Source organism: Uloborus diversus, chromosome 10, assembly GCF_026930045.1.
Source record: "Uloborus diversus isolate 005 chromosome 10, Udiv.v.3.1, whole genome shotgun sequence".
NCBI lineage: Eukaryota > Metazoa > Arthropoda > Arachnida > Araneae > Uloboridae > Uloborus > Uloborus diversus.
The window spans coordinates 11,876,024-11,888,330 of NC_072740.1; positions in this window are offsets into that span (position 1 = coordinate 11,876,024).

Sequence of the window (12,307 nt, forward strand, 5' to 3'; positions counted from 1 at the left end):
TTTCTACATTAGCGAGTACATATACCAAACACTTATATTGAATAACATAATATAAACAATGTTATACAAGCAGAACAAAAGCTAAGTTTTATATGCAAACTCTGAACCAACGTTTAATTGCCTAATTTAAGTCCATTACTATCTACAGCGTGGAGTGTAAAGTAAGAATAAAAAAAAAGGCGCTTACAGTTTGACGGGGACACAGTTACCACGGTTACGTGGAATTGTCGTGTCTAACATTCGGGGGATTTGCGTGATTTGGAAACATAATCCTTTCTTCCTTCACCCTACGAGTTGGAAGATTACACTGACGGTTCTCGGAAAATGTTCATCGTAAATAAGAACATTACTCGTATGGTTCTACTAGCATGTCGGTGTTGAAAATTATTAGTGTCTTAATACGATACTTGTCACTAACCCGTAAGGGATTTAGCAATGATTGAATTAATGGAAGTATGAGTAATTTTTCTTTATCAGTAACTAAGCAATTAGGAAATATTTATTTTATCTATGAATTGCTAAAGTTTCTATGTTGAATTATTTCTTGACGTCGCTTTCTTAAAGTCTCTGCCAGTTGGAAATCACTTCTTAAGTGATGTTTGTATTACGACTTACAAATAAATCCTGTGGTATAAGGATTTATTAATTTTTGCTCATCTGCCGTTTTAATTAGTTTTAATTGCACTCTTCAACAGGGAAAATGCTCCTTGGATTAAAATATGCATTTTCTGTATATTTTTTGGCTTATAGTAGCCAAATTATAATTAATTTTTGTTTGAAATGCATCTCTTTCCCACAAAATCGCTTTTTTTTTGATAAAACTTGTTACTGTTTCCAAGCAGTGACTCGCAAAAAATAACTTTGTTCCTGGTCAAAAAATCACATCACATGAACCTCTTCTTTATCTGCAATGTGCATTTCCCCCGCAGTTGCACAAACTCGATTTGATGAAAATACGTTGTTTTTAAAGCTCTGGACATAAAAGGAGGATAGTTTTTTAACACATTTAAGAACAACAACAAAATATTACGTGAGGCAAAAGTAAAAGGAGGTTTTGCTGACCCACAAATTCCTATAGTCTGCCATAATGAAGAGTAAGAAAATTAGCCGTCAAAGAAGTCTGTCTCGTATTTCAAGTTAATGTGCACTTCTCATATGAGAAGTGAGTGTCCTGCAAAAACGGTTCGCGCTGGATGATTTTGGTTTTAATATGGCCCAAGCAGGATTTGTTTATGCAGAATGGCATTGTTTAATCTATAGGACATATAAAAAAGTTTAAACTTGTGGTACAGTGTTATTGTTTAGCTTCGTTTAGTAGGATTGTTATAAAAGTATCTTGAATAGCTTTTTATATTTTAAAATATGTTTTGCTGCTTTGAAAATAGATTTTGTAATGAGGGGTTGTATTAAATAAAAAAATGTACACGATTAAAATTTTAAGCAAATGGTGAACTTGCAATACACTTAAACCGGAAGAAATATTTGTTAGTTCTTATTCCTTTAAGCTTTCCTTATTTCCGTACATATCATTAACGTATTTTCTGGACGAAGAGGAAAAAATCATTACCATATGATAACAAACATAAAATCAAGCCGAAAATCTTTTTTTTTTCTTCGTATGATTATCTTTAATTACAAGATCTGTTTTCCCCTACTATATTCCCCTACATACCTGTATGATTCATACGTACTTTTACAGACAACTACAATTTTACCTTGTCAGTTTTATCTTTTGAACACTTTGCGTCAGTGTTTCTATGGCTGCTACGTTTTTTAAATGCTTTAAAAAAATTGTTCTTATTTATAACAATTATTAAGTACGATAAGATCAAATACAAATTAAAATGCAGCAGATTTGAAATTTAGCTTCATACAAAGGTACAGGTATTCTACTTTTATACTGCTAGTGTTTGGATTTGATGGGTAACTATACAAACCATATGGTTATAGAACTATCGGTAAGGATTGCATGTTGAACAACAATCTGCCTTTTATCTATGAAGCAGCTCTAATACAGAAATTTAGTGTGATTGAACGCAAAACTGGTGTAAGAGTGACGTGCTTTCTGAATCAATTGACTAAAGAATTGTAGTAAGAACATCTCCTTGATTTGAAAAATAAGGTTCTGGCTACACAATCAGGAAAAATATGCGACAATGACTCATTCACTTCTTTGGATTGACATATTTACTGCTTTTTGATTGAAAGTCTCTCAATTTTTTGTAAATTGATAATCCGCAGATTGTTGAAATAAAAATCAAATGTGATTTTAAGTGACAGTCAAATATTACGCTGCATAGTCAACGTTAGCAAATGCCAACTGGTCTGACCCTGGATTCCATGAATGAATACATCTATAATGTAAGTGCTATGTATATGGTAGTTTCATATTTGTTGTCCTAAGCTTTAAGATATGTATGGAGTTTTCAAAATCTTTGTATGAAATCTTATCTTTTCTTTATAACTAAATCTTCCACTTTATAACTAAATCTTCTCATAAATACTTTTTGCAAGACGTAATTCGCTTTATTCTCATAAAATATTCAGAAGCACCAAAGGATTTTCTACGTTGCACTAACGGCTTTAGAGAGATATTTCCATGTTTCTTCCGTAACTTACTCGAAAAAAAAAAAAAAAAAACCTTGTAAGAATATTATGGCTTTGCTCTTATTTGATCATTGTTTTTCTCCAGTCTTGTCAGGATTAGACTTGAAAATCGAGAGGAAATCCAAAAATTTTCTTATAAAAACAGTAATCTTATGGTTCTGGTTTGAGTGAGTTATACAGCGCGATACAAAGCTACAGATTTTAAAAAGTGGAACAATTGTTCTTAATGGTTTTTTCTGGTTTCCTGTCGTTTTTGTCCTATACTTACGCAAGGCGTTATTCTAAATATTGAACGGATGTTAACAATAGCCGTACAAATATATGGTAAAAGTATTTCATTACCGTAAAATCTTTTAATGGTAAGATTTATACAATTCATTTTTTAATAATAATCTTAAAATGAATGTCTAAGTATCTAGTACTGAAAGTGCTTCTGCATTTATTATCTAAAATTATGTCAAAAGTATTAGTTTGTTAGTTTCCAGAGTTAACATATATGTTACATTTACTTAAAAATAACATGATCGGCATTTACGTAAAAAGAGTTCAAAAAAACATCCGTTTTGCCGTGGATTGGACCATTTTATCCCTCGCGTAACAGCTCACATATTTCATTAAAAATAGTTATTTAAAATTGCAATGGAGAAAAAAAGCTCCAGAAAAAAATGCTACACAAATAAACGTAATTTCTTACGCAAAATGAACTTAAAGGTATTAATTTTTAATGAAATACATGAACCGTCACGTGCGGGATTAAATGACTGCTTTGTTGTGGAATTGCCTTGGTGTGACTCTAAAACAGAATTTAGGTACTTTCAGTGCAGCTGCATGTGGGCTTTCATTTAGAGTGCTCTCAGGACAATGTCCGTTTTTAGATGAAATGTTCGCTAATTAGCAATAGTTTGGCCCTTTAAAAGAAAGGATTGATCAACTCCATAACAATTTTTAGTATCTGATGGATTTCCTTTTTATATAGTTTGAAACTTTCATTTTACTGCTACAATGAATTTATTTCGGGTTGCTATGGAACAAGTTTTGCTCTTTTCTGTGATGACCCTTGTAACCATTTGTCTGCTAGCAACATCACGGGCATCATAGTGTCGACAGACGAGAGAAAAAAAAACTCAATAGTTTAAACTTTCTGCAACCAGTCTTTAAATAGTAAAATCTTATGTTAAATTACTATTTAACATAAGATTACTGTTTAATTTATGATGTTAAATTCAATAAAGAAAATACTTCTATCAAATGTCTTTTAATCCATGAACTTATTTCTTTCCTCTGAAAAGGAGCTCTTAATAATGCTGAAAAATGATTCTGCATCGCACAAATTGCTATTTGTGCTTCTTAAACGCTGTTTTAGTATTTTTTAACTTTTCCACGTAGTGAAATATTTTAAGCTACTTTCTTTAATAACTGAAGTATTAGTGAGTGTACTAAAATCATGTCGCAAAAGATTCCATTACTTCGAGAGTAGTATTTCATTTGATTTGTTCTCTATGCAGGGATCATTTACACACCGCTTCCTGCATAGAGGGAAAATAGTAATCAAATAACAGATCAAAAGCGTCAAGAGTTTGAAAAATAACCAGTTTGAAATTTTGAGTGTTTAAATATCTAACATTAACCAAAATATTTGAATTTTATTCCAAAAGTCGAATATGAAATAGGAAATTATTTCCCTTTCTTAGAAACCTATTACAACTCAAGAAATAAAATTCTCTAACATTGTGTTCTATAAAACCAAATTTAACTTTCTGTTCCAATATATTTTTCTACTTAACGCTCATCAAATAGCTCATACTAAATTTTTTAAAAAAAAATCAATTTCATTCTTGTAAAATAGGCGATGAATTCTTTAATGTCTGTTAGCATCAAACACTAGATGGCTAATTTTCATCTTTGATAAGTCTTCTAGATTCTTTAGAAATCGTTATTTTTCACACGTGTACGGAAAAGCGTCGACGACTAATCTTAATCTCCTGAAGCGAGTTTGCTGATTCACCTTTTTAATTCAAGAAAGTGGCCGCACAAAGCCACCTCTTAGAGAAAATCACGTCTTCTTTTGTGAAAATAAATTGCTGCTCATTTCCAGAATAAAAAGTGAAATGAGTTTGTTGAACAAAGGATTATTCATTGAAGCTAAAACTACTTATAATTGAGTTTGCTGTTTTTGTGTCTAAGAAAGTTTAAAATGAGTGTCTAAGATTAGTGGCTAATAATAAGTTAATGAAAAATAAATACTTTTTAACTTTAATTTAAATGTCATCATTTAAACAAAAGATTTTCTTGTATAGAGTTCAGTTAAATGAAATTAAAAAAGTTTTGTTTTTGATAATTAAGTAATGCTAGTTAACTGACCCGTGCGAAGCATTCCCGCTTGATAACGGTATAAGTCGAAAATCCGATGGTTTTATTTGGCAGTTTTTGGAAAAACAGCCAGAATGTGAATTATGTTTTTATTGTTCACCAATTTCGACGAAAATAAAGCTTTCAAATGAATGTATTTGTAGTTTTATGATGCATTAAAAAGACGAAAACAAAAAACATGTACATGGTGTTAGTTAGTTACGGTTAAGTTAACTGTTTTACGGTTAAGTTAATTGTTTTAAAGTTAACTGTTTTAGAACTCTTAAGAAGGGTAGGGTGCAACGTTATGGTTTGAAATCAAATAGCAATGTGGGGTCGGAAATGCTTTCCGACCCGAGAAATTTGAGATATGCCAGGAGTTCGGAGTATTCCAGGCAGTTCGGAGTTCCATGCGCCGAAGATGCGAGGTGTGCATTGCATCCAGTTGAAAAAACTTCGAACACTTACTTAAATCCATGTACCTTTTTCTTAATCACACGTATTATTAAGAACGATTTTTATACTTTCGGTCTCGTCTTTTTTTTTTTTTTTTTTTAATGGTGCTTCTGTGTTCATCACCGCTTCAGGAAAACCTTTCTGACCCCACAACTGCTATATGATTTCCAGTCGCCATGATGTACCCTACCAATATCTTAGCAGTTTTGAAACAATTAAGTGAAACACCCTGCATATACATTAGGGTGGCTCTTAGCTATAGGGCATTTTTCAAAAGTTAAAATTTTACTGCTCCCACCCTCTTATCTTGTTCCGATGTACAAAAAAGCAGGCTGTGCAAAATTTCCCTTCATTTGGACAGTTTCCAGGGGTGCCTCAAATGCCTTAAAGTTCAATCAGTCCTTAAAATCTAGTTAAAATGTTTTAAAAAATTACATTTTCTTTAATAATGTATTGTTGTGCTGTGAATGATTGCCTACCCTATAGACGAGTTCTTATGGCATATGTGCACTGTGGAAGTCGGACTCCACATCAAATTACGATACAATTGGAAAAGTGAAGCAACGCATCCCAACTTACCCGCCTAACTGGCACAAGACAACAACAACAAGAGAAACAATGGTGCTCGCACTCATTATGAGGAAAGTAAAAGATTTTAATTGCACTGTGTGTAGATAGTTTCATGCATTACTTAAACTAAATTCACTGAATCGAAATCAGTCAATTAAATTTGTTTTTATTATTCTAACAAGTATTTTGAAGTTTTTACGCAAAACCAATATTTTTCCTTAACTTAAATGAGTTCAACTCAAAATCCTGTTGTAAGTTTACCGTATAACATGTTTTAAACAGTTCTGTCAAATTAGAAGTGGTGTAATTATAGTATGCAACTAGGTTTTTGTTTGTTTTTCTTTCTCGTCTATATTTTCAATTAACGCTAATACGAAATCAGGTAGAAATTTTTAAAAAAGGAAAAGAAAATGGTTTATACAAATGTTTCGAGAGCCCATGTAGTTCTTTGAGCCACGAAGTATTATCACTTTCACGACTAAATTGGACCAACTATTATCATGCATTGAATTGCCTCGAATGCACTTTGTGTGCAGTATTTCATTCATGTTTTGCAACCCACATGCTGAATAACACAATCCATAGCGAAGTTTATTTCGTAACACTTGTTTTGATAAGAAATGCTTGTGACGACCAGTCATAGCTACAATACCATCATTAGCAGCTGACAAAAACATGATAAATGTGAGCTTCAGTCTTTTGAAAATATTATTTGCTCATGGTGTTATTAAAACCATGCACTGTTGCGTTACTTAGTACAATTGATTCAACGAGTTGAATAGAAAATTTCAAGTTCTCAAGTAATGGTGAAATTGATAGTTCAATGCATTTTGTTATTTCATCGGTTTTTCATTTCATCAAATTTCTACTCTTAGAAGCTTTTCTGATGATACCTAACTGTGTCTATTGGTGAAAAACAGTTTTTAGTGCTTATTTACTCGCCAAAAAGTTTAATTCATCACCAATTGAATAAAGTATTTTCTCCTTTACTTTCAATAATATATTGCATGAGTTCTTTACTTAAAAGACGACGCAAAACTGTTTAGTAACTGACTTTTCCTTCACAGTAACTAAAAATCTTTCTTTCTACAGTAACTAAAAATATAATATGGTCCTTTCAGTATGCATTTTGTTTGAACGCTTAACTCAGTTTGACAAAGCCTTTATGACTTCTTTTGAAATCACTTTTTAGAAAATAACTACATGGTAGTGTATTTTTGTATGCGACTGTTTAAGCCCTTATCACCTTTGGAGCTCTCATTAGTTTCTTAAAAGTTGGCGTTATTTTTAGATTTTTTGATAGCAACATAATGAAAACTTGCTTTTAGGAACCACGTATCATAAATTTAAAAACTACAGCAAAAAAAAATGTGGGTATTGTAAACATTGAAAACAGACACACGTTGTTACACTGTAAACTTCACTACGCATAGGATGCTGAACCAAAGTAATGGTTATGGAAACTTAAAACAAGCTTTCGAAGTCTGTTAGTGCTTCAAAGACCTATACTACATCCTTTTAAGCAGAAAAAAAATGCAAAATTTTTCCAAACAAATTCCAAAATATTTAAATTTAATGCAAAAAAATATGATTTCGATTTTTAAAAATATTTTATTGCTCACTTCAGCTTACATTGAAACATAACTTCTAAATAATTGTCTCTTTCGTGAAATACACCGCCAGCTCAGTCATTTCCAGCCGAGGACTGCAGTTTCGTGCTTATTAGCACTCATCAGCCCGGCATAGGAAAGTGACTGAGCTGGAGATGGAAAACTTCTTAAGGAAGCCAAGAGTGCGAAACAAACTGGTAGCCAATATAGAATTAGCAGACCAGACGTGTGACCGAAGCAATGGTTCGGTTCAACTCGAAGATTGAACGAGTAAATATACCTTGCCTCGCGTTCAATCTTCGAGTTGAACCAAACCATTGCTTCGGTCACTCGTCTGGTCTGCTAATTTTTTATTGGCTACCAGTTTGTTTCGCACTCTTGGCTTCCTTAAGAGGTTTTCCATCTCCAGCTCAGTCACTTTCTTATACCGGGCTGATGAGTGCTAATAAGCACGAAACTGCAGTCCTCGGCTGGAAATGACTGAGCTGTATTTCAGGTATTTCTGCTTTAGCCCAGGCTAATGGCGGTAATTTACTGAATTGTCTCTTTGTTCACAAAACAAAATTTAAAGCCCTAACTAAATTACTTTTTAAATATCATGCACGAGAACTTAAAAAATTATAACTCAAAATCGCATTTAAAGTTGGAAGGGTTAAATTTTTCTCTACCTTTTCCTATTTTACATTTTTGCAATAACTTTTGAAATTTCTGTAGTATTGTTGAATTTTTGATGAATGATATCAATATGTGCACAATTCATATACGAATTATCGCATATATTTTTTAAAGTATTTAAAATTTTAAAGTTTAAGAGTACTTAGACCTCTTATAAGGTCAATGTTTAAACTACTCAATACTATGCTGCCACCGTTTCTAGTTAAACTTAGGTAAAATTCCTCAATCTGTCCCAGTTAAAATATTTTATATGTTCAACTGATTTTGTGATATTTATAAACGAATAGATATAACGACTTCTATCACTTCTTCACTCACAAGTAGTATAAATTGTTAGCAAAACTTTAAGCATGAAAACAGAGAATATCCACTGTTATTCCCTCTTTTTTTAAACTTGATTTCGTGCTTGCACATGTCAACTTGTATCTCTCTGCTTGTGCAACGATCTATAAATTCGTATATTGCCAACTGCACCCAATATGTTTTTCAACACCTGGCTGACTGGAAGACGGAAAAGAATATAATCTATGTTACATATTGTTGCATTTTAACGAACATCGTTCTTTTAAATTGTAAATAAATGCTTTTGACGCTAGAATTACGGGAGGAGCCATTTTGACCCACCAAGCAAACTTCTTTTTATTTTGCTAACTGCTTCTTTGTATTTTCATAAAAAACTTAATCCTTCCTTGACTTTTCCTGAATCATCGTGCTGTGTCATAATATAAAGGTTTCAAGAAAGTTGTTTTACTTTATTCCAAACTAAATTGTTGTTCTTAAAATGTGGGCAAAAATTTCTCTTAGAACATGCCATTGCAAGAACTTAAAGCATCCATTATGTTTTTTTTTTTTTACACATAAATGGGAGCATTAGTCGCTAATCTCTGAAATGCAACTGAAACAGCGCTGTTTTTTTTTTTTTTTTTTTTTTTTTTTTGTGAATTTTGAGTTTTTTAAAACTATTTCATTATATGCCCTTAAAGTATCTGCATCCTTTAAATAAATTACATTTTTTATAAATATCTTTAGTTTAAACTTATTTCTACTAATTCATAACATTTTGTAGGGAACCATGCAGATTTCCTCTCACGGGGTCAAAATGACATCTTTCGTATTTCTAGGTGTACAAACACCGCCGTAATTCTAGAGTTAATGTAAGTCTCATTCTCTTTTTGCGATCTCCATGTCACAATCCTTATTACTGATACTGAGAAACGTTTTTAAAACATGTCATTTTAGTCTCCCCCCCCCCCCCACTTTTTTTTTTTTTTTTTCAAAACATGCTTGATTGCGTGATCCGTGTTTCTGTTTACCGGCTTTCAAAGACTTCTTGGGGGAAAATACTATAGTATGAACCGGAAAAAAAGGCGTCCCGACATTGGAAAAATTAATTTTCTTCATGATGGAAGCGAAGAAATATTAGCACAGAGACAATAAGTATTGTAGTTTATTATTGGCGAGTCAAATCGCATTTCTTCGCCCCTACTTCAAAAAGCGGACTTGCTTAACACTTCAACCATTGGGGTTGGAATTATCAGAGCCAAACTAGTGCAAAACTAATTCGGTATGTGTGTACCAAATGCTTTAATAGATTGTTTTTCCTTATTTACGCGATAACGACCAAACATAAATTTCAGACAGCTGAGTATATATATATATATATATATATATATATATATATATATATATATATATATATATATATATATATATATATATATATATATATATAACTTTAGAATGAATATTTTAAACCTTTTGGATTTGTTTTTATTTAACAGCAAAAAAGGGAACAAATTTAGCTTTGTTTAACTACAGCTCTAATAAGAAATTTAAATATTACAACATCAGAGCTGAAGAGGGAATGCACCACACTTGTTCGGAACCTCTACTCTCAATGTTAATAAAGAACGATATTTGTATATCAACAACTAAAACTATTCTCTGAGTTAATTATGCTACACATTTTCATGCACATAAAACAGTCATCAGTACATTTTGAGTGCGAAAACTATGTTACATAATAACATACAAGACTTTTACAAAGCTAGTTTTAAAGTAATATTTTAACGTTTTATAGGAAACTATGCGATATAAAAATATGGCTGAAAGTCGTTGAATTAGATTAAGTTAAGTTTTTTTTCTTTAATTTCAACATCATCGCCTCTAAATGCTACTTGGCTAGCAACTTATTAATATTAAGAAGAATACTATTTAAATATTAATAATGGGGTCGTTTCCGAAATTTTAAAAGCACTTTTTTCTGAAAGAGCAAGCTTAAAATTATGGACTTGACCATTTTTTAAATAATTTGACAATGTGTGCTATTCTTAACAAAAAAATATTTAAATCGGTGCGCATATTCAATTTTATTTTTTACGCATCTGCGCATGACATCACAAATAATGAACTGCCATTAACGCAGAGCACAATATTTAATTTGCTTCTTTACTCATATGTAGTGACAACGATATGGTTGATAGCAAGCGCAATATTTAATGCGCTTCTGAATTATCATAACCTGTAAACGCAACAGACAGCAAGCCTAAACATTCAGCGCGCCAGTGGAATACGCGGCAAAGTGCATCATTTGTGACGTCATAAAGACCACGCCTTGTTGAAAAATCGGAAATTTGAAAAAAAAAATTACAAATTACTGTTGGGAAAATAAAAGTATTTTCTGGGTCCATGTTTTTTTTTTTTTTTTTTTTTTGCTTTTCTTGTCTCTTTTCAGTGACTAAAAGTAGTATTTTTAACCGAAGGAAACAACCCCATTTTGTCTCACGCTTTCAAAATCATTAAATGGGATTTTACCTCATAAGTCACTTAACTTTAAATTAGATAAATGCTTTCTTTAACAAAACAATATTCACAAAACTTTTAACTCCATACTTTTACATATTAAAGAATGTTTCGAATATTTCGAGTTAATAATTGGATTTAACAATTATAAAAGAAACTCATGGTGCTCCTTTGTAACAACTTTGGCATGGAATTTCTAAGAAAAGAGCGTTCTTAAATATTACAACATCGAAAACTTTCGCTTTAAATATTAAGAAATATTTAGTTTATGCATGAATAAGTCTGTCACGCACTGCTAACTATTTCTACTAAGATACTCAATAATGCATGGCAAAGAGGACGCACTAGTCTTTGATATCCGCTACTTTTCCGATAATTGCACATCACCACTACATAGCAATTTCTGAATTTCGTTACTTGGGTATGAAATAGCTAATAACTATAATGCGAGTTTCTTCAAATATCAATTTCTGGATGCATTGAAATAAATTAATTAGCTTAAATTTGTAATTTACTGCCCGCAAAAAGAAAAAAAAAATCTATTTTAAGAATTCAGTTTATGTTGTAAAATACTGGTACAATATTTTAAAAATAAAACGATTTCATCATTTCTTGAAAAGTTATTTTCGTATGAAATTTTTTAAAATGTAAAGTTCTTGTATAAAATTTTCCGGAGACAAAATCCAGATTTAGATGGCGCTTAGAGATCGATTCATATAACAAAAATGGCGAAGGCCTAAATATGCAATTTTTGAAAGAACTCGCTTTTTTCACGGGACAAAGTGAAAAATAAAATATTTTTCTTATAAAATATATTCCATTTTATTTTTAATTAATATTTTCTATTTGATTACTAAATGAATAGATTTGAACTGCTATTTGATTATTTGGGATTCAACATTTTTTAAATAATATGATGAGTTAACATTATTTTGAATTGAATATGTTATGGGCATTTATTCACAAGTTTGGCGGGGACTCCACAGATTAGTGGAAATCATGTCCCACTTTGATTCACACTGTGATAACGGGCGAACAGATTATTTAAGCCGAAAATTAATCTAGACGTTGACGAAAAAGAAGAGACAATTTGATAAAGGAAACCCCCTTGTATTAAGAAAAGTTAAGAAAAAGAATTCTGTTCGTGCAAATTAGAACTTTTATTGTAAAGAAAAATTAACCCAGATAGAGATGGAGTTAATAAATATGTTAGAGAATAAACTAGAAAGAACGAGTTG